This window comes from Bombina bombina, chromosome 2, assembly GCF_027579735.1.
Source record: "Bombina bombina isolate aBomBom1 chromosome 2, aBomBom1.pri, whole genome shotgun sequence".
Taxonomy (NCBI): Eukaryota; Metazoa; Chordata; class Amphibia; order Anura; family Bombinatoridae; genus Bombina; species Bombina bombina.
Window position 1 is genome coordinate 1020204012 of NC_069500.1, and position 23740 is coordinate 1020227751.

Genomic DNA, 23740 nt, shown 5'->3' on the forward strand with positions numbered 1-23740 from the left:
GCCTTGGCCTTCCCCTGTGACGATGCCCTCTGTTTCCCGGACTGTGAAGCCCTACTCTGTCCGCCACTGGGCCCAGCCACTTGTTCATCTTGAACCAAGTGGCTGGGTCCACCCACCGCTTCCACCCCCGCTTCCTGCCCCCCTTCCTGCCCCCCTTCCTGCCCTGTTCCCCTCCCCCTCCCTCTCCTCCCCCCTCTACCTCTCCCCTGCCTGCCCTCCATCTCTTCCCTAAACTAAACCCCAACTAAGCAAACAAAAAGTGAGTGTGATCAAATGAAAGGGGGTCAAAATAAAGAACTCAAAAGACCATAAAAAGTGCTGAAAGTGTGAAATGGATATAAATAAAAGAGGGTAAGGAGTATTTAAATGAACAAAATGAAGAAGAAGACTAAAAGGAGGATTTGTAAACTAAATGTAACTGGGGGATGGGTATGGGATGGGGTATGGGATAAGAATAAATGGGATGAAAGGGAATGGGACTACAGGGAATGGGGTATGGAGTGTAGTATGAGAGGGTATGGGGTATGGAGTGTATGTAGTGTTATTGATAAGTGTATGTATGTATTGAATGTGTTTGCGTGTAAATGTGTTAAGTGTACAGAAAAAGCACTCGCTCGCTAACTCACACTACTACTAATTCTCACTAACTCACACTACTACTAATTCTCACTAACTCACACTACCACTAACTCACACTACCACTAACTCTCACTAACTCCCACTACCACTAACTCTCACTAACTCCCACTACCACTAACTCACGCTCCCACTAACTGACTCTATCACACTACCACTAACTCTCACTAACTCCCACTACCACTAACTCACTCACGCTCCCACTAACTGACTCTCTCCCACTACCACTAACTCCCACTCACTCACTCACGATAACACTAACAACTGACTCTCTCACAATAATGCACAAACTCTCTAATCTTAAACCTCCAATCTCCAAAGACCCACCAGCAACACAGTCATAGAAGCCATGCTTGTGTGGTGCTTATATACCCTGTGTAAATGTTTAATGATGTACCGATTTGCGTTGTAAATTGTGTACAGGTGTACTTTATTAGCAATTAGTATTTGTGCAATGTGTATTAGGTGTGTGAATTTGCGCATGCTCATTTGGAGTTAGTATTTGTGGAATGTGTAGAATGTGATGATGTCATAGTGCTCGTTTTCTATAACATTGACCAATAGTATTATGTTAAAATGTGAATTTGCGATGGTGTGGTATTAGTGAAGTGTTGTATATGCATGTTTGTCCTAATATATAGTGATATTGAATGCGATTATTTTGCTAGTGTATGAATTTTTTTTATTTTCCATGTTGTTATTTTGCGTATTTCCGCATCTTAAAGTATATGCGTATTCCCTGTATTTTATTTTATTAAAATCCCCCCCGCTTGTGTATGTGTAATGCTTATGTTCTTTGTTTAGTGATTGTTGTTGTGACATTTGCGGCGTGTTATTGTTGTGCATGATGTGGTATTCGTCATATGACCGAGCTGTGCGTATTTCTCGCGATATCGAGTGTTAGGTGAAAAAAGCGTGTTTGTTTGTTTTTCCATTGATCTCTATGGGAGACTGTCAAACGCGGGCAGGATTCTGCGTGTGAAATACAGGCATTAGGAGTATCGTTAGAAGGTTTTGTTTGAACTCTAAATACCGGAGTCAAACAATGCCGTGCGTTAGACATAAACCACGCGTAGCGTTAGCACTCCATCTACCGCCAAACTCCAAATCTAGCCGTTAGAAAAAAAAATAAAAAATTACTTTCCTGATTATGAAAAATATTGTTTATTTTGCTCTTTTTTTAATTTAAGAAGCACATTAATTGCATACAATTATTACTATCAATAGACTATGGGGGCCCATTTATCAAGCCCCGAATGGAGCTTGTGGGTCCGTGTTTCTAGCGAGTCTTCAGACTCGCCAGAAACACCAGTTATGAAGCAGAGGTCTAAAGACCACTGCTCCATAAACCTGTCTGCCTGCTCTGATGAGGCAGACAGGAATCGCCGGAAATCAACCCGATCGAGTAAGATCGGGTTGATTGACACCTCCTTGTGGCTGCGAGTCAGCAGGGGGCGGCGTTGCACCAGCAGCTCTTGTGAGCTGCTGGTGCAATGCTGAATATGGAGAGAGTATTGCTCTCCGCATTCAGCGAGGTCTTGCGGACCTGATCCGCAAGTGGCTGGTTATTGCGAACCCGAGCTGAAAATTAACCAGTGCTCAAATATGCTCATATCTTTATTTAAACCCCCAATAAAACTGCATGAAGCAGTTTTTAGAGGTTAAAGTGTGCGGGTGTGGGGTGTTTACATTATGGTGTATGGGGACTGTTGTATCCCTATAAATATATATGTATATGCTTATATACATATATATTTATGTATTAATATGTGTATATATACACATATATCCATATATATATATATATATATATATATATATTTCAATTTGTTGCCCCATTCACTGTTCTCATGCCATGTTTCACAGCATGAGAACAAGACTCCCATTGGAGACTATGGAAGTGTGCTCTATTGAATGCAAAGCTTCCATGGAATAGTAGGATTGCACTCTCGTTAGTGCAATTTTGTACTCCACTCGTAATCTAGCCGTTATTTGTGTACCTTTGTGTATTCTTATGGATTTTATTTGTTTATGTATTACTATCTAAAAAAAACAATAAATATGTTACTGAAACATGGGTATAATATGCAGATCATGTATTGGATTCATGGTTTTATATGTATATATGTAATATATATATATATATATATATATATATATATATATATATATATATATATATATACAGGTACATATACATACATATACACATGTAGGATAATAAATGCTTAAAAATAATAAAATTATAAAATTCATTTAAACTTTTAGTAGTTAGGTCATTTGGAAAGCTTAAAGGGACACTGAACCCAAATTTATTTTGTGATTCAGATAGAGCATGAAATTTTAAGCAACTTTCTAATTTACTCCTATTATCACATTTTCTTTATTCTCTTGGTATCTTTATTTGAAATGCAAGAATGTAAGTTTAGATGCCCATTTTTGGTGAACAACTTGGGTCGTCCTTGCTGATTGGTGGATAAATTCATCCACCAATAAAAAAGTGCTGACCAGAGTACTGAACCAAGAAAAAAAGCTTAGGTGCCTTCTTTTTCAAATAAAGATAGCAAGAGAATGAAGAAAAAATGATACTAGGAGTAAATTAGAAAGTTGCTTAAAATTGCATGCTCTATCTGAATCACAAAAGAAAAAAATTGGGTTCAGTGTCCCTTTAACAAAGTCTTTATTATGTTGTTGTATTTAACCCTTGCATTGCTTATCTACTTTATATTTTTTTGTTTTTAGCCCCTTAATGACATACCCTGCATCCTATGCTGTTAGAGAGGGGTGAGACCACGCAATATATACAAAATGTATACTTTTGTATAGTGGTTTTGGAGTGGGCGACTGACCACTATTACAGTCCAAGCATAGCAAATGTTCACTTTAAACTAGTAATTCCATCCTTTAAATATTTTACCTATATTTGCTATGTGTTATATACAAACCTAGATATATGATGTATTCCTAAACTCAGGACAACATATTAAATCTATTTGAAGGTATTTTTCTCTAGCTACATGAATTCGTAGAAATTGTTATATAATGAAAACTGGAATTTCCCCATTTTCAGTATTGCTATTTATTGTTAGCTGTTTTATTGTTATGCTATTTATTGTGAGCTGCTGGTGCAATGCTGAATACGGAGAGTGTATTGCTCTCCACATTCAGCAAGGTCTTGCAGACCTGATCCGCACTGTCGGATCAGGTTCGCAAGACCATTAGTAAATAGGCCTCCATGACCCGAATGAGAGATATTCACTGCATCTGGCACAGTGATTACTGCTGATTCTGACTCACCAATTTCGAGAACCAATTATATTCACTCTAAGGGGAGTTATGGTAGTGTGTACAGGAGGTAGCTTGGATATTTCTGGTCTTATTTGATCCCGTTCTGCCCTGTGTGCCTTGGTCCTGCTTTGCTTCCGTTACTGACTCTCTTCGTGTCCTGGTTTAGTCTTTTCTTCCCTTTTTTTCCACCATTATTACCAATTCCTTATAGCCCCAGTTCTGCCCTGCACAGTCAATGCTGCTGTCAGTGTTTTGTCAGATGACACATTAAATTCCTCTCACTGCATTGCGTTTTTGGATGGGATGAATAAAGCTATTTGGGCATGTCACTAAGTGTGGCTTCCAATCGGAGGGTTGTGTGGTACTTACAATTCTTTTTGAGTTTAGAGGCGGCATTCGGTGACATACACAGTATAGCATTTCGTCATAATACCGTCCATGTCAGCTATGCTAGCCAATTGCAATCAGAATGTTAAAAAAATGGCTTTTGCATTGTTGGTATTTGTAATCGCGGCACTAGCTGGGACAGAATGAACAATCGGTTGGGACACTGGGACAGCGCCTCCAAACAGGTACAATCCAGCCTTACTTACATGGAATTCACAAGCACACAGGAATTGCTCTGGTTCACTGTAAATTATATTATTAGTGCCAGTGGTGGCACAGACATAGAGGTCTCAGTGACTGGCAAACTGTTCATATATTTTTTTTAACCTCATTAATCAGCTGTACCAGTTGTGGCCCAGCTTCTTTACTGTCATTTCCAGTGCTGTTTCAGCACAGTGTGTTAATTCCTTCATTCAGAAGTTCCTGTGCAGTGACTCACAAAAATGTGAGTGACTGCCTGTGTGAGTCATCAGTTGCTGGACTAATATTCTCTGCTTCCAGCTTGTACTTCTAAATGCTGCTGACAGAAGGGAGGTGCAGAATGGGTATGGGAGCCAGCTGGTGCTTATGTGCACAATGGGTATTTGAGACAGCTAATTCTCAAAATGAAGTACAGCCCCCTAGAGTTTTGCTGTAGAGTGTCAGCAACTGGCAATGCTGGCATGTAAGTGTCAAAGTATCTATTTATATTAAAGTGGGTTTTAAATGTATGTGCCTCTCACTGTAAGCAAGTGTGTAAGTTTATTCCTGTGTGTGTGTGAGCAAGAGTGTGTTTATTCCTGTGTGTGTGAGCAAGAGGGTTAGTTTGTTCCTGTTTGCATGTGTGTGTGTGTGTGTGAGAACAAGAGTGTTAGTTCATTACTGTGTGTGTGTGGGTGTGTGTATGTGTGAGCAAGAGCGTTAGTTTATTCCTGTTTGTGTGAGCAAGTGTTAGTTTGTTCCTGTTTGCATGTGTGTGTGTGTGTGAGAGCAAGAGTGTTAGTTCATTACTGTGTGTGTGTGTGTGTATGTGTGAGCAAGAGCGTTAGTTTATTCCTGTTTGTGTGAGCAAGTGTTAGTTTGTTCATGTTTGCATGTGTGTGTGAGAGCAAGAGTGTTAGTTTATTACTGTGTGTGTGTGTGTGAGCAAGCGTGTTAGATTGTCCCTGTTTGTTTGTGTGTGTGTTTGTGTGTGTGCAAGAGTGTTAGTTTGTTCCTGTGTATGTGTGTGTGTATGTGTGAGCAAGAGTGTGTCGCCTAGATTTAGAATTTTGTCGGTAACGACCCGCGTAGCTAACGCTGGCTTTTTTTCCCTGCACCTTTTAAATACCGCCAGTATTTAGAGTTCACAGAATGGCTGCGTTAGGCTCCAAAAAGGGAGCGTAGAGCATAATTTACCGCCACTGCAACTCTCAATACCAGCAGTGCTTACGGACGCGGCCAGCTTCAAAAACGTGCTCGTGCACGATTCCCCCATAGGAAACAATGGGGCAGTTTGAGCTGAAAAAAAAACCTAACACCTGCAAAAAAGCAGCGTTAAGCTCCTAACGCAGCCCCATTGTTTCCTATGGGGAAACACTTCCTATGTCTGCACCTAACACTCTAACATGTACCCCGAGTCTAAACACCCCTAACCTTACACTTATTAACCCCTAATCTGCCGCCCCCGCTATCGCTGACCCCTGCATATTATTATTAACCCCTAATCTGCCGCTCCGTACACCGCCGCAACCTACATTATACCTATGTACCCCTAATCTGCTGCGCCTAACACCACCGACCCCTATATTATATTTATTAACCCCTAATCTACCCCCCACAACGTCGCCTCCACCTACCTACAATTATTAACCCCTAATCTGCTGACCGGACCTCACCGCTACTATAATAAATTTATTAACCCCTAATCCGCATCACTAACCCTATAATAAATAGCATTAACCCCTAATCTGCCCTCCCTAACATCGCCGACACCTAACTTCAAGTATTAACCCCTAATCGGCCGACCAGACCTCACCGCTACTCTAATAAATTTTTTAACCCCTAAAGCTAAATATAACCCTAACCCTAACACCCCCCTAAGTTAAATATAATTTAAATCTAACGAAATAAATTAACTCTTATTAAATAAATTATTCCTATTTAAAGCTAAATACTTACCTGTAAAATAAATCCTTACCTAAGTTACAATTAAACCTAACACTACACTATCAATAAATTAATTAAATACAATACCTACAAATAAATACAATTAAATAAACTAACTAAAGTACAAAAAATAAAAAAGAACTAAGTTACAAAAAATAAAAAAATATTTACAAACATTAGAAAAATATTACAACAATTTTAAACTAATTACACCTACTCTAAGCCCCCTAATAAAATAACAAAGCCCCCCAAAATAAAAAAATGCCCTACCCTATTCTAAAATTAAAATAGAAAAGCTCTTTTACCTTACCAGCCCTTAAAAAGGCCCTTTGCGGGGAATGCCCCAAAGAATTCAGCTCTTTTGCCTGTAAAAAAAAACATACAATACCCCCCCAACATTACAACTCACCACCCACATACCCCTAATCTAACCCAAACCCCCCTTAAATAAACCTAACACTAAGCCCCTGAAGATCTCCCTACCTTGTCTTCACCACGCCGGGTTCACCGAACCGTTCACCGAAGTCTTGATCCAAGCCTCCGAAGTCTTGATCCAAGCCCAAGCGGGGGCTGAAGAGTGACGTCCATCCTCCGTCTGAAGTCTTGATCCAAGCGGCGGCTAAAGAATTCCATCTTCGGGCAGAAGTCTTCATCCTATCCGGGCAGAAGAGTAGATCCGGACCGGCAAACATCTTCATCCAAGCCTCATCTGCTATGTTCTTCCATCCGATGATGAGCGACTCCATCTTTAAGACCTCCGGCACGGATCCATACTCTTCTTCCGACGACTAGACGACGAATGAAGGTTCCTTTAAGGGACGTCATCCAAGATGGCGTCCCTCGAATTCCGATTGGCTGATAGGATTCTATCAGCCAATCGGAATTAAGGTAGGAAAAATCTGATTGGCTGATTGAATCAGCCAATCAGATTGAGCTCGCATTCTATTGGCTGATCGGAACAGCCAATAGAATGCGAGCTCAATCTGATTGGCTGATTGGATCAGCCAATCGGATTGAACTTGATTCTGATTGGCTGATTCCATCAGCCAATCGGAATTAAGGTAGGAAAATTCTGATTGGCTGATGGAATCAGCCAATCAGATTCAAGTTCAATCCGATTGGCTGATCCAATCAGCCAATCAGATTGAGCTTGCATTCTATTGGCTGTTCCGATTAGCCAATAGAATGCAAGCTCAATCTGATTGGCTGATCGGATCAGCCAATCGGATTGAACTTGAATCTGATTGGCTGATTCCATCAGCCAATCAGAATTTTCCTCTAACACTGGTTTTGACGGCTAACGCCAAACTCTAAATCTAGCCGTTAGTTAGTTAGTTCATGTTTGTGTGCGTGTGTGTGTGTGTGTGAGCAAGATGGTTAGTTTATTCCTGTGAGTGTGTGTGAGCAAGAGGGTTAGTTTATTCCTGTGTGTGTGTATGTGAGCAATAGTGTTAGTTTATTCCTGTTTGAGCGTGGGTGTGGGTGTGAGCAAAAGTGCTCATTTAATCATGTGTGTGAGCAAGAGTGTTTAGTTTGTTCCTGTTTATTGGCGTGTATGTTTGAGTGTGTGCGAGTTTTAGTTTGTTACTGTGTATGTTTGTGGGTGTGTGTATGTGTGAGCAAGAGAGTTAGTTAATTCCTGTTCGTGTGTGTGTGATCAAGAATGTTAGTTTGTTCCTGTTTGAGCGTGTGTGTGAGCAAGAGTGCTAATTTAATCCTGTGTGTGTGTGTGAGCAAGAGGGTTAGTTTATTCGTGTGTGTGTGTGTTTGTGAGCAAGAGTGTTAGTTTTTTCCTGTGTGTGTGTGTGTGTGAGCCAGACGGTACGTTTTTTCCTATTTGTGTGTATGTGAGAGCAAGAGTGTTTGCTCATGTGTGTGTGTGTGTGAGCAAGAGTGTTAGTTTGTTCCTGTGTGTGTGTGTGTGTGTGTGAGCAAGAGGGTAAGTTTTTCCTATTTATGTGTGTGTGAGAGCAAGAGTGTTAGTTTGTTCCTATTTGTGTGTGTGTTTGAGAGCAAGAGTGTTTGCTCATGTGTGTGTGAGCAAGAGTGTGAGTTTATTCATGTGTGTGTGAGCAAAACACTCTTGCTCTCACACACACACACAAGAATAATCTCACACTCTTGCTCACACACACATGAGCAAACACTCTTGCTTTTACACACACACAAATAGGAACAAACAAACACTCTTGCTCTCACACACACACAAATAGGAAAAAGCGTACCCTCTTGCTCACACACACATACACACACAGGAATTAACTAACACTCTTGCTCACACACACAGGAATAAACTAACACTGTTGCTCACACACAAACACACACACAGGAATAAACTAACACTCTTGCTCACACACACAGGAATAAACTCACACTCTTGGTCACACACATGAGCAGAGTGTTAGTTTATTCCTGTGTTTGTGTGTGTGTGTGTCTGTGTGTGTGTGAGCAAGAGTGTTAGTTTATTCCTGTTTGAGCGTGGGTGTGTGTGTGAGCAAGAGTGCTCATTTAATCCTGTGTGTGTGAGCAAGAGTGTTTAGTTTGTTCCTGTTCATTTGTGTGTGTGTTTGTGTGTGTGCAATAGTTTTAGTTTGTTCCTGTGTATGTGTGTGTGTGTATGTGTGATCAAGAGTGTTAGTTTGTTCTTGTTTGAACGTGTGTGTGTGAGCAAGAGTGCTAATTTAATCCTGTGTGTGTGAGAGAAAGCGTGTTTAGTTTATTCCTGTATGTGGCTGTGTGAGCAAGAGGGTTAGTTTATTTCTGTGTGTGTGTGAGAGCAAGAGTGTTAGTTTATTCCTGTGTGTGTGAGCAAGAGGGTAAGTTTTTTCCTGTGTGTGTGAGCAAAACTGTTAGTGTGTTCCTATTTATGTGTGTGAGAGAGCAAGAGTGTAAGTTTGCTCTTGTGTGTGTGAGCAAGAGTGTGAGATTGTGTGTGTGTCAGAAAGAGTGTTAGTTTGTTACTGTGTTTGTGAGCAAGAATGTGTGTATGTGTGAGCAAGAGTGTGAGTTTGCTTGTGTGTTTTAGAAAGAGCGAGTTTGTGTGTGTGTCATTTTGAGTTTGTTTATTTATGTGTCAGAAAAGGTGGGAGTTGGGGGGGCGGATCCTACACTTGGAACGGCAGGACGTGTTTCTGTGAAGCTCCTGCTTATATTTAATTGAATTCAGCTTTCTAGTTATACATAGAATAAACTATTATATTATTACTTTTCTATTTGGAAGCAGAAATAGCCTATACACTCTTCCAGAGTTTAGGAGCTGATAAACTGACAAGCCTGACCTATGCTCTCCAAGTAAGCAGCGCACAATTTTCTCTAACTAGGCCATACCTGAATTATGGACAGAGACACGCGTGGCTGAGGCTGCCGCACACATCTCCCCCCCAGGTCTCTGGGTTAAAAAGTACATAGATACTTTCTTGCACATCAAATTTAAAATCAAGCTTGCTATTTCTTTTGGGGAACTTTAGAAAGCGTCCTTATCGAAGCATTGAAACTACCGCTGTCTATACCTAAAATGGCGGCACTAGACGCATGGGAGCATCGCATGCAATCTATTTTGGATAACTACTTATGTGAACTGACATGGGATCTACACAGAATATTGAGACCACTGCTCTGGAGTACAACATTGAAGGGAGACTTGAATTATATAGTCCCTCAGGAGATTAGGGGCAACACCGGCACCGGAGTTCAGATGATCATAGATGACCATATCCCACATTGGGCAGTGGGTCCGGGCTCATTATTTGCCATGGCAAGTGAAAAACACCCGGCTTCTACTCGCAAAGATGTGACTTTAAATGTCAATGAACAGTCATAGGTAGCCCTGACCATGCTGTCTGAGAAAGTTCCCGGCCGCTCTTTAGATGCGGTATACCTCGGCTCCCTCCATAACTGGCAAGAGGTTGCAAGATACAAGGAGCTATTACAAACCTTCAATCAGGAGATCTCTTCACTCAAACATAGCAGCCTATTTAAACTCCATCTAATTGGTGATACCGCTACAAAGAATTTGTGGGGGACATTCCATTATGGCAGCAAGTACATACTTAAGTATTCTACCCCCAAAAGAAGGAGAAGAGGGGCATTGTTATTAAAATCCCATCATGATGGTGTGGGTTAGTGACTTATCCTTAAGGGAAGTATCACAGCCGGTCTGTGATAATATCATTTATACTAAGTTTATTTCAAAGGTTTTATTAGAGGTGTTGTTCTTTATGTTGTCACTTTCATTATACCATTTGCATAAGGATATTTTGTGCAAGCAGCCTTATTAGTTCACAATGTTATATATCTAGATATGCTCCTCTCTCTCTTAAGGTTCTGTTCTAATGTGAGTTAAAATATAATCATAGGTCACTCAGTTGTTATTAGTGATGTCGCAAACTTAAAAATGTTGGTTCGCGAACGGCGGACTCAAACTTCCGCTATTGTTCGCGAACCAGTGAACCGCCATTGACTTCAATATGCAGGCAAACTTTAAAACCCACAAGGACTCTTTCTGGCCACAATAGTGATGGAAAAGTTGTTTCAAGGGGACTAACACCTGGACTGTGGCATGCTGGAGGGGGATCCATGTCAAAACTCCCATGGAAAATTACATAGTTGATGCAGAGTCTGCTTTTAACCCATAAAGGGCCTAAATCACCTAACATTAATAAATTGTTTGCAATAACGTGCTTTAAAAGATCAGTTATGATGTCGTATCGATCAGGTAGTGTAAGGGTTACGCCCGCTTCACAGTGACAGACCAAACTCCAAGTGTAACGCACCGCAAACAACCGCAAACAGTCCATTTGCACAACCACGAGATAGATAGATTTGATAGATAGATACATAGATTACATAGCTCAATCGATGCAATATACATATGATCGATACAAATTACATAGATCAATAGATGCAATATACATTTGATAGATACGAATAACATAGATCAATAGAGGCAATATCCATTTGATAGATACGAATGTTATCGATCCAAAGATGCAATATACATTTGATAGATACGAATTACATCAATCAAAAGATGCAATATACATTCTATAGATACGAATTACATCGATCAATAGAGCAAAAGATGCAATAATACGTTTGATAGTTAGATAGATTTGATAGATAAATAGATAGATTTGAAAGATATATAATTTCCCTGACAGAGTATAACAATAAGACATGCGGTTTGGGACCCGTGGTGTGTTAAGTAGTACTATTCTTAGCGGTTTACTACTACCTGTTACTCCCCCTATCAGGGAGGTCTATATGGCCTGCATTTTTGCAACAGGGAGATGGAAGAAGATGATTGGTCTGTCCTCCTACTTCAAATTTGTCAAAAACACAAGTGGCTGTCTCAAAACAGTCCGGACACGAGATAGATAGATTTGATAGATATACATAGATTGATAGTTAGATAGAATCGATAGAAGATAAATAGATAGATTTGATAGATATATAATTACCCTGACAAATAATAATTAAACATGCGGTCTGGGACCCATGTTAACTAGGTTGTGTTAAGTAGTACTATTCTTAGCACTTTCATTCCTGTAACTCCTCCTATCGGGGGAGGTCTATATGGCCTGCATGAATACCATGACAAAGTATAACAACAAGACACACGGTCTGTGACCCATGGTAACTAGGTTGTGTTAAGTAAAACTTTTCTTAGCAGTTTAATCCCTCTTACTCCCCCTTTCGGTGGAGGTCTATATGGCCTGCATGATTACCCTGACAAAGTATAACAACAAAACATGCGGTGTGGGACCCATGGTAACTAGGTTGTGTTAAGTAGTACTATTCTTAGAACTTTAATCCCTGTTACTCCCCCTATCAAGGGAGGTCTATATGGCCTGCATGATTACCCTGACAAAGTATAATAACAAAACATGCGGTCTGGGAACCATGGTAACTAAATTGTGTTAAGTAGTACTATTCTTAGCACTTTAATCCCTGTTACTCCCCCTATCGGGGGAGGTCTATATGGCGTGCCTTATAATCCTGGCAAAATATAACAACAAGACATGCGGTCTGGGAACGACTGTTAACTAGGTTTTGTTAAGTTGTACTATTCTTAGCACTTTAATCCATGTTACTCCCCCTATCGGGGGAGGTCTATATGGCCTGCCTGATTATCCTGACAAAATCTAACAACAAGACATGCGGTCTGGGAACCACTGTTAATGTTAACTAGGTTGTGTTAAGTTGTACTATTCTTAGCACTTTAATCCCTGTTACTCCCCCTATCAAGGGAGGTCTATATGGCTTGCATGATTAACCTGACAAAGTATAAAAAACAAAACATGCGTTCTGGGACCCATGGTAACTATGTTGTGTTAAGTAGTACTATTCTTAGCATTTTCATCCCTGTAACTCTCCCTATCAGGGGAGGTCTATATGGCCTGCATGATTACCCTGACAAAGTATAACAACAAAACATGCAGTCTGGGACCCATGGTGGTACTGGTATAACTAGGTTTTCTTAAGTATTACTATTCTTCGCAGTTTAATCCCTGTGATTGGTCTGTCCTCCTACTTCAAATTTGTTAAAAACACAAGTGGCTGTCTCAAAACAGTCCGGACACAAGATAGATAGATAGGATAGATAGATATACATAGATTGATAGTTAGATAGAATCGATAGAAGATAAATACAGGGAGTGCAGAATTATTAGGCAAGTTGTATTTTTGAGGATTAATTTTATTATTGAACAACAACCATGTTCTCAATGAACCCAAAAAACTCATTAATATCAAAGCTGAATAGTTTTGGAAGTAGATTTTAGTTTGTTTTTAGTTATAGCTATTTTAGGGGGATATCTGTGTGTGCAGGTGACTATTACTGTGCATAATTATTAGGCAACTTAACAAAAAACAAATATATACCCATTTCAATTATTTATTTTTACCAGTGAAACCAATATAACATCTTAACATTCACAAATATACATTTCTGACATTCAAAAACAAAACAAAAACAAATCAGTGACCAATATAGCCACCTTTCTTTGCAAGGACACTCAAAAGCCTGCCATCCATGGATTCTGTCAGTGTTTTGATCTGTTCACCATCAACATTGCGTGCAGCAGCAACCACAGCCTCCCAGACACTGTTCAGAGAGGTGTACTGTTTTCCCTCCTTGTAAATCTCACATTTGATGATGGACCACAGGTTCTCAATGGGGTTCAGATCAGGTGAACAAGGAGGCCATGTCATTAGATTTTCTTCTTTTATACCCTTTCTTGCCAGCCACGCTGTGGAGTACTTGGACGCGTGTGATGGAGCATTGTCCTGCATGAAAATCATGTTTTTCTTGAAGGATGCAGACTTCTTCCTGTACCACTGCTTGAAGAAGGTGTCTTCCAGAAACTGGCAGTAGGACTGGGAGTTGAGCTTGACTCCATCCTCAACCCGAAAAGGCCCCACAAGCTCATCTTTGATGATACCAGCCCAAACCAGTACTCCACCTCCACCTTGCTGGCGTCTGAGTCGGACTGGAGCTCTCTGCCCTTTACCAATCCAGCCGCGGGCCCATCCATCTGGCCCATCAAGACTCACTCTCATTTCATCAGTTCATAAAACCTTAGAAAAATCAGTCTTGAGATATTTCTTGGCCCAGTCTTGACGTTTCAGCTTGTGTGTCTTGTTCAGTGGTGGTCGTCTTTCAGCCTTTCTTACCTTGGCCATGTCTCTGAGTATTGCACACCTTGTGCTTTTGGGCACTCCAGTGATGTTGCAGCTCTGAAATATGGCCAAACTGGTGGCAAGTGGCATCTTGGCAGCTGCGCGCTTGACGTTTCTCAGTTCATGGGCAGTTATTTTGCGCCTTGGTTTTTCCACACGCTTCTTGCGACCCTGTTGACTATTTTGAATGAAACGCTTGATTGTTCGATGATCACACTTCAGAAGCTTTGCAATTTTAAGAGTGCTGCATCCCTCTGCAAGATATCTCACTATTTTTGACTTTTCTGAGCCTGTCAAGTCCTTCTTTTGACCCATTTTGCCAAAGGAAAGGAAGGTGCCTAATAATTATGCACACCTGATATAGGGTGTTGATGTCATTAGACCACACCCCTTGTCATTACAGAGATGCACATCACCTAATATGCTTAATTGGTGGTAGGCTTTCGAGCCTATACAGCTTGGAGTAAGACAACATGCATAAAGAGGATGATGTGGTCAAAATACTCATTTGCCTAATAATTCTGCACTCCCTGTAGATAGATTTGTTAGATATATAATTACCCTGACAAAGTATAATAATTAAACATGCGGTCTGGGACCCATGGTAACTAGGTTGTGTAAAGTAGTACTATTCTTAGCACTTTCATCCCTGTAACTCCTCCTATCGGGGGAGGTCTATATGGCCTGCATGATTACCATGACAAAGTATAACAACAAGACACGCAGTTTGGGACCCATGGTAACTAGGTTGTGTTAAGTAGAATATTGAACAAAAAATCTGCTTGGACACCCAGTACAGGTCGTTCTCCTTCAGCCTTTTTATACGATGGGCCACAACCCTCAACAGGCACAACAGCATGAAACACCACATATGCCACCCTTTTGCACAATCGAGTACAGGTATGGCATTGATTTGAGGAACCCGGAGATAATTTAGAGGAACCGGGAATATTGAACAAAAAACGTGCTTGGACACCCAGTACAGGTCGTTCTCCTTCAGCCTTTTTATACGATGGCCCACGACCCAAAACAGGCACAACAGCATGAGACACCACATATGCCATCCTTTTGCACAATCGAGTACAGGTATGGCATTGATTTGAGGAACCCGGAGATAATTTAGAGGAACCGGGAATATTGAACAAAAAATGTGCTTGGACACCCAGTACAGGTCATTCTCCTTCAGCCTTTTTATACGATGGGCCACGACCCTCAACAGAAACAACAGCATGAAACACCACATATGCCATCCTTTTGCACAATAGAGTACAGGTATGGCATAGATGGAACCCGGAGATAATTTAGAGGAACCAAGAGATGGAAAAAGATGCTTGGTCGGTCCTCCTACTTCAAATTTGGGGCACTGCGCATGCAATCTACTGTGCCACCAGATATGAGTTGTGTGTTAAGTAGTACTATTCTTAACAGTTTAATCACTGTTATGTGCATTTTTTTTTTTTTTTTTTGCTTTGAGTTTTGTAGCCACAGTGCAGCAGCAGAGTCCAGAAAAATTAGGCATGTACAAATGCCTGAAAAATCCGGTATTGTTGCAGCCACTGCTGTAGCAGCGGCCAGAAAAATTGATGTTTGTAAAACAGTTAGAAAGTGCCATAAAACCTTGCGGCTTGAACACTAGTTGTTGGCGGATAAGTCACACAAGTCATCCTGCATTATAAGGGAAAAAAAGCCAGCGTGTGTACCATTTGTAGCCCAAGGCAGCTCATCTCATCATCAGGCCTTTTTTACTCAAATGTATCGCCCAATGTCAGTCCCTTCGGGATCCATCCCTCATTCATTTTAATAAAGGTGAGATAGTCAAGACTTTTTTGACCTGGGCGACTTCTCTTCTCAGTGACAAAACCTCCTGCTGCACTGAAGGTCCTTTCGGACAGGACACTTGAAGCAGGGCAGGCCAGAAGTTCAATTACAAATTGGGATAGCTCAGGCCACAGGTCAAGCCTGCACACCCAGTAGTCAAGGGGTCCATTGCTCTTCAGAGTGTCGAGATCCGCATTTAATGCTAGGTAGTCTGCTACCTGTCGGTTGAGTCTTTCTCTAAGGCTGGATCCCGAAAGGCACTGGCGATGCATAGGAGTTAAAACGGTCCGCATGTCCTCCATCAACAAGACGTCAGGAAAGCGTCCTGTCCTTGCCGCCGTGGTCGTGGGAGGAGGAGGAGGATTACTTTCATCTCTTCCCCTGTTAGATTCCCGTTGTGCTGTGACATCACCCTTATACGCTGTGTAAAGCATAGTTTTTAATTTATTTTTAAAATGCTCCATCCTTTGCGACTTGCAGGAATTTGGTAACATTTCAGGCACTTTATGCTTATACCGGGGTCTAGTAGCGTGGACACCCAGTACAGGTCGTTCTCCTTCAGCTTTTTTATACGAGGGTCCCTCAACAGGCACGACAGCATGAAAGACCCCATTTGCACAAGGATGGATGCCGAGCTAATCATGTCCTGTTCCTCGTCCTCACTGATGTCACTGAGGGTATCTTCTTCCCTCCAGCCACGTACAACACCACGGGTACCAGAGAGGTGACAACAACAAGCACCCTGGGATGCCTGTTGTGCTTGGTCTTCCTCCTCCTCCTCCTCAAAGCCACATTCCTCCTCTGACTCCTCTTCCTCACAATGATCGTCCTGCGTTGCCTCAGGTCCAGCAAGCGATGCTGATAAGGCTGTTTCTGGTGGTGATGGACACCACAACTCTTCCTCTTCCTCTTCACGCTCATCTACGGCCTGATCCAGTACTCTTCACATGGCATGCTCCAGGAAGAAAACAAATGGTATGATGTCACTGATGGTGCCTTCGGTGCGACTGACAAGGTTTGTCACCTCCTCAAATGGACGCATGAGCCTACAGGCATTGCGCATGAGCGTCCAGTAATTTGGCAAAAAAATCCCCAGCTCCCCAGAGGCTGTCCTAGCACCCGGTCATACAAATACTCATTAACAGCTTTTTCTTGTTGAAGCAGGTGGTCGAACATTAGGAGTGTTGAATTCTAACGTGTCGGGCTGTGGCAAATCAAGCGCCTCACTGGCAGGTTGTTTCAATGCTGGCTATTGGACAAGTGCGCCATGGCCGTGTAGGAATGCCTGAAATGGCGACACACCTTCCTAGCCTGCTTCAGGACGTCCTGTAAGCCTGGGTACTTATGCACAAAGCGTTGTACAATCAGATTACACACATGTGCCATGCACGGCACATGTGTCAACTTGCCCAATTTCAATGCCGCCACCAAATTACTTCCATTGTCAGAAACAACCTTGCCAATCTCCAGTTGGTGCGGAGTCAGCCCCTGATCCACCTGTGCGTTCAGGGCGGTCAGGAGTGCTGTTGCGGTGTGACTCTCCGCTTTCAGGCAAGTAAACCCCAAGACGGCGTGACACTACCGTATCCGGGATGTTGAATAGTACCTGGGGAGCTGGGGGGGTGCCATTGAAGTGGAGCAAGACGCAAAAGCAGAAGAGGACTCAGCCAAGGAAGAGGTTGTGGAAGAGGATGGAGTAGGAGGAGTAGAGGAGGTAGCAGCAAGCCTGCCTGCAAGTCGTGGCGGTGTCACCAACTCTTCTGCAGAGCCATGCATTCCATGCTTGTCAGACGTCTGCAGGTTTACCCAATCTGCAGTATAGGTGATATACCTGCCCTGACCATGCTTTGCAGACCAGCTATCCGTGGTCATATGGACCCTTGCACCAATGCTGTGTGCCAGACATGCCATTACTTCCTTTCGCACAATAGAGTACAGGTTTGGGATTGCCTTTTGTGAAAAGAAATTTCTGCCAGGTACCTTCCACTGAGGTGTCCCAATAGATACAAATTTTTTGAAAGCATCAGACTCCACCAGCTTGTATGGTAAGAGTTCAGACAAGCCAGCTGTCAGACGCCGGGCATGTGGGTGACTTTGAGAAATTGGCTTCTTACGCTCAAACATGTCCTTGACAGACACCTGACTGTGGGCAGATGACCAGGAACTGCTATGTAAGAGAGACTCAGTGGAGGATGGTTGAGAGGGGGTAAGGAGGACAACAGTGGTTGACGTGGCTGAAGATGCTGGAGCAGGAGGAGGAGGGCGGCTTTGAGTTTGTGTGCTGCTTCTACTCATGTGTTCTTCCCATCAGCGTTTGTGATGTTAGACCATGTGCCTTCGCAAAGCAGTTGTACCTAGGTGGGTGTTGGACTTCCCACATCTCAGTTTCTTTTGGCACAGGTTGCAAATGGCATCGCTGTTGTCAGAGTCAGATACACACTGCTGAGCTCTGCGATGACGGCATTCTGGTGGTGGCAACAGCATGCGTTGATGGTCGTCGGCGTGCTGTCTGGCTGACCCCGGGTGCCGATGCATGCTGTCTGACTGTGCCACTAGCTCCTTGCGACGACCTCCCCCTGCTTCAAACTCGTATCCTCCTCCTCCTCTCTGTCTCCCCATCTGAACTTTCCCCCTCATCTTCTTCTCTTCTAGCAAGCACCCACGTGACATCCACGACACATCATCATCAACCGCTTCACTTGTATCTGACACATCAAGAAAGAAAGCAGCAGCGGGTACAACATCATCATTACACCGTACCTCCATGTCTGTAATTCTGCCTGACTGAGACATATCACTGTTATCTACATCCTCTGTCAATGATGGATGCGCATCACTCATTTCTTCCAACTGATGTGTCAATAACTCCTGTGACAGATCAAGTGAAGCGGCTGTGGTGCTAGTGCTGGTGGTGGTGACAGGCGGGCGAGTGGCACTGGTCACTTGAGAGGTGCCCAAAGCACAGCTGGACGTAGATGGTGTGTCAAGGTTAGGAGGACTAGGAGCGGAAGCTGTAGAAGATTGGGTGTCCTGTGTTAGCCATTCAACTAGGTCCTCCTCAGAACTTTTCGCGTCCCCCTGGCACCTGGCATCTGAACAATGTGCATATTTGTAGGGTCTAAAGGAATCACAGCACCACGACCACGATGGCACCTGCGGGGTGGCCTGCCTCTGCCTGTCATTTTTTTAAAATGTACACTTACAATACTATTAAACAAAACTGGGCAAGTGGGCACAGTATACGCTGTGAGCCTGACAGCAACAAAAAAGACATGTTTCAAAGTAAAAAATGTTTATTTTTTAAATATTAAAAGTACTGTGACAACAAATATGATTGGTGGCACTAGTTGGCAAGTGGGCCTGTCTGGCACACACGCTGGGAGGAAAGCAACTGCAATTAGATTACACTAGCTGAGTCATGCTTCTTAGTCCAAATTTTTTTTTTTTTTTAAATTGACAATACTGTTAGAACAAATATGATTGGTGGCAGTAGTTGGAAACGGCAAGTGGGCCTGGCACACACGCTGGCAGGCAGGCAACTGCAATTCAATGGCACTAGCAGACTGATGATTCACAGTCAAAAAAGTTATGATTTAAAATATTTTCAATACTGTTACAACAAATATGATTGGTGGCACTAGTTGGCTAGTGGGCCTGGCACACACGCTGGCAGGCAGGAAACTTCAATTCAATGGCACTAGCAGACTTATGATTCACAGTCTAAGAATTTGTTTAAAAAAAATATTTACAATACTGTTACAACAAATATAATTGGTGTAACTAGTTGGCACGTGGGCCTGGCACAAATGCTGGCAGACAGACAACTGCAATTCAATGGCACTAGGAGACTGATGATTCACAGTCAAAAAAGTTATGATTTAAAATATTTTCAATACTGTTACAACAAATATGATTGGTGGCACTAGTTGGCTAGTGGGCCTGGCACACACGCTGGCAGGCAGGAGGAAACTGCAATTCAATGGCACTAGCAGACTGATGATTCACAGTCTAAGAATTTTTTATTTTAAATATTTACAATACTGTTAGAACAAATATGATTGGTGTAACTAGTTGGCAAGTGGGCCTGGCACACAGGCAACTGCAATTCAATGGCACTAGGAGACTGATGATTCACAGTCAAAAGAGTTATGATTTGAAATTTTTTCAACACTGTTACAACAAATATGATTGGTGGCAGTAGTTGGCTAGTGGGCCTGGCAGACACGCTGGCAGGCAGGAGGAAACTGCAATTCAATGGCACTAGCAGACTGATGATTCACAGTCAAAAAAATTATGATTTAAAATATTTTCAATACTGTTACAACAAATATGATTGGTGGCACTAGTTGGCTAGTGGGCCTGGCACACACGCTGGCAGGCAGGAAACTGCAATTCAATGGCACTAGCAGACTGATGATTCATAATCTAAGATTTTTTTATTTTAAATATTTACAATACTGTTAGAATAAATATGATTGGTGTAACTAGTTGGCAAGTGGCCTGGCACACACGCTGGCAGGCAGGCAACTGCAATTCAATGGCACTAGCAGACTGATGATTCACAGGCAAAAAATTATTTATTTGAAATATTTACAATACTGTTATAACAAATATGATTGGTGGCAATAGTTGGCAGCAAGTGGGCCTGGCACACACGCTGGCAGACAGGCAACTGCAATTAGATTACACTAGCAGACTGATCTTTCACAGTAAAAAAATTATTATTTTTAATATTTAAACTACTGTTATAACAAATATGAAAAAAAGGGAACTACTGATTTTGATTGGTCCTAAAAACAATTTAAATACTGTGATCCGATTTATATAACATAATTACAATTAGATCTTTGCATCTTTTTGCGCATTAATAATGATCTAAACAGAAATCGGCTGACATTATTGACACCTTAATTTCTGTGAATATTGTAAATTTTGTGAGTCTGGCTCCGGTCAGACCGGAAAAGGAACATTAATTATTTCTGTATAAAAGCACCTGTGTAAATCCAAAGGCAGCATCTTACCTTTTACTGCTCTTGAGAAAGACGAAACATTCGTTGAAACGCGTAGAGCTTTTTGATTATGAGCTTTTTATCTATTTGTCCATAGCAACATTTTAAATAAATTTGTATTTTTAAGAACTCTTGCTTGCTGCCTTTTTGGATTTCTTTCAACTACATCAGTGGGAGTACTGCAAAAAGGAGCCGGATTCCGATTTTATCGGAGTAAGTATACTGCACATTTTGCACCAGTTGTATACTACATTTTAAAGTACATTATCCTATATTCACAGCTACAGTGGATTGTGGGAATACCTAATTACAAAACACCACTCAGACTAGACTTTTGAAAGGAAGCTGGACTCTGAATTCTTTCAGAGTAAGTATACTGCACAATTATATGGTGTTGATCTACACACATAGAAATAAAGTCCTCTCATTCCCAGGCAATTTTGGAGTACAGAACAAGAAAACACCTGCGCCTCTATACCACACACTACTACAATTATCACAGTCTCATTTTGGGAGAGACTGATAGAAGGCAGCGGTACATACAGAGGGGAGTATTTTACCTGTGTATTTTACCTGTGTACACAGATATTGTTTGTTAACATTCTAACATATTTTGTACTTTTGTTTTGTATATCTCTATTGTATTTTTCCCAATATGGCTAAAAACACCCTCTCAGACTGAAGAACTGCACGACAAATTAAATATAATAGTGCCTTTAAATCAACAGACAATGAAAATCCCAACTGGGAAATAATTACAAATAAATTACATAAATTATATATTAAAGAAACTAAAAAATGGTGGGAGATTACTTTTCTTAGCAGATATTTAAATGAAGAAATAGTACAGAGAGGTTTGAGGGTCTCAAAAGTCCCAGCATTTGGCACAGATAATCCAATTTTTATGAAAAAATGGAACACAGTCTTACATAAATGCTCCACAGATTTAGTAAGTTTACTATATGAACATCAGGATTTAGCTTTAAAAAATATTGAAAAAGAAATTTGCACATTAGAAACGGAGCTTATCCCTTTTTTAACCAATAAAATATGTAATGATAAATTTGAAACTATAAAAACAAAAAATCAAAGAATTGGATGATCAGATTGGGGAGAACAAATATAATAAATATCTAAGAGACCACTCTGGGGGGGGACCCACAGAGTAAGAATTTTCACACACACAAATAACTATAAGAATAAGGAACATTTGAATTTCAGGAACAACACGAATCAGCACAGGAGAGAAGTCTCCTTTAATCACAGAAACAATATCACTTCACGAAGGGAACACTCTAGAAATTACGAAAGAGAAGATTTTTATGATAAAAAAAAATCACGAAACCAAAGTTCTAAAGTTCTAATTATCAAGGGAGAAGGGATAATGAAAGAGGGTATCACAATTATATACGCAATAATTCATGGAATCACAGAGACGATAACCAGGATCATAGAAATAGAAATGACAACCAAGATCACAGGAACAACACACATAGAAAATAAAACACAAGATCTCACAATGATCATGGCACTAATATAGATGACACTAAATTTCACCACTCTGGATCAGATTCTACTCACCCTTTTCAAAAAAACACACACAAGGAAAGACACAAATCAGGGACACACCACAACTCCCACCATCAGGAGTGGGTCCATCCCAACCGCTACTCCCCACTACATGTAGACCGAACGAATCAAAGAAAAAGGGAAAGAACACCAGATCATACAGGGGGGGAAGAGGAGGAAGAACAAAGACACAGAAGGAGGTGCCAGAGAGACTAGGCATACACAACATTTCTTCATTTACTCTCACTAACAAAGAACAACAAGTGCTTTCAAAGGGTCTAAAATTTATGCCAACACAAAGTGTAAACACATTTCAACTTTTTATCGATGTACAAAAATTCATTAGAAACCCCACAGTGAAAAGATTTTTTGCAAGGAAAGAAACATTGAATCAGAACCAGCTGATTGCAACACAAAACAAAGAACCAAGAACTTATTTTAAAAATACATCTACTTTTTATCCAAGTCATTGTAAAGGTCCAAATATAGAAGTTTTTAGTAAACTACTACTACAAGACTTAGAAGAATTACACTCAAAACCCAAATATTCGAATTTAACTAAGGAGGAATATGAAATCTATCAAAATCTTAATAAACGACAAGATATAATCATGAAGGAGGCAGATAAGGGGGGAAGTATTGTAATTATGGATCGCAGTTATTATATGGAGGAATCAAATAGAATACTATCAGATACTAACACCTATACAACACTAAGAGAAACCCCCAAAAAGCATATACAACAGAATTAAATCAAATATTATTGCAAGCTTTAGACAGAGAAATTATTTCTCAAGATGAATATGCTTTTTTATACAAAACAGATTCTAAAACACCTATTTTTTACTTTCTCCCGAAAGTTCACAAACATTCAACAAGACCACCCGGTAGACCCATCATTTAACCTGTAATCTTTCAGCCTTCATAGACCATCTATTACAACCATATGCACAAATGGCAAAATCATACCTCAAAGATACCAAACAAGTACTTAATTTATTACAAGATTTAAAATGGGAATCTAGCTATTCCTGGCTGACAATGGATGTAACCTCCCTATATTCTATCATTGACCATAAAAAGGGCATAGAAGCCGTTGAATGGAGATTAAAACAAGATCCAGATTTATCATCAGCACTTTTGGAGTTTATAATTATATCGATTGATTTTATTTTAAAACATAATTTCTTTTGGTTTAATGGAAATTATGATTTACAAGTATGTGG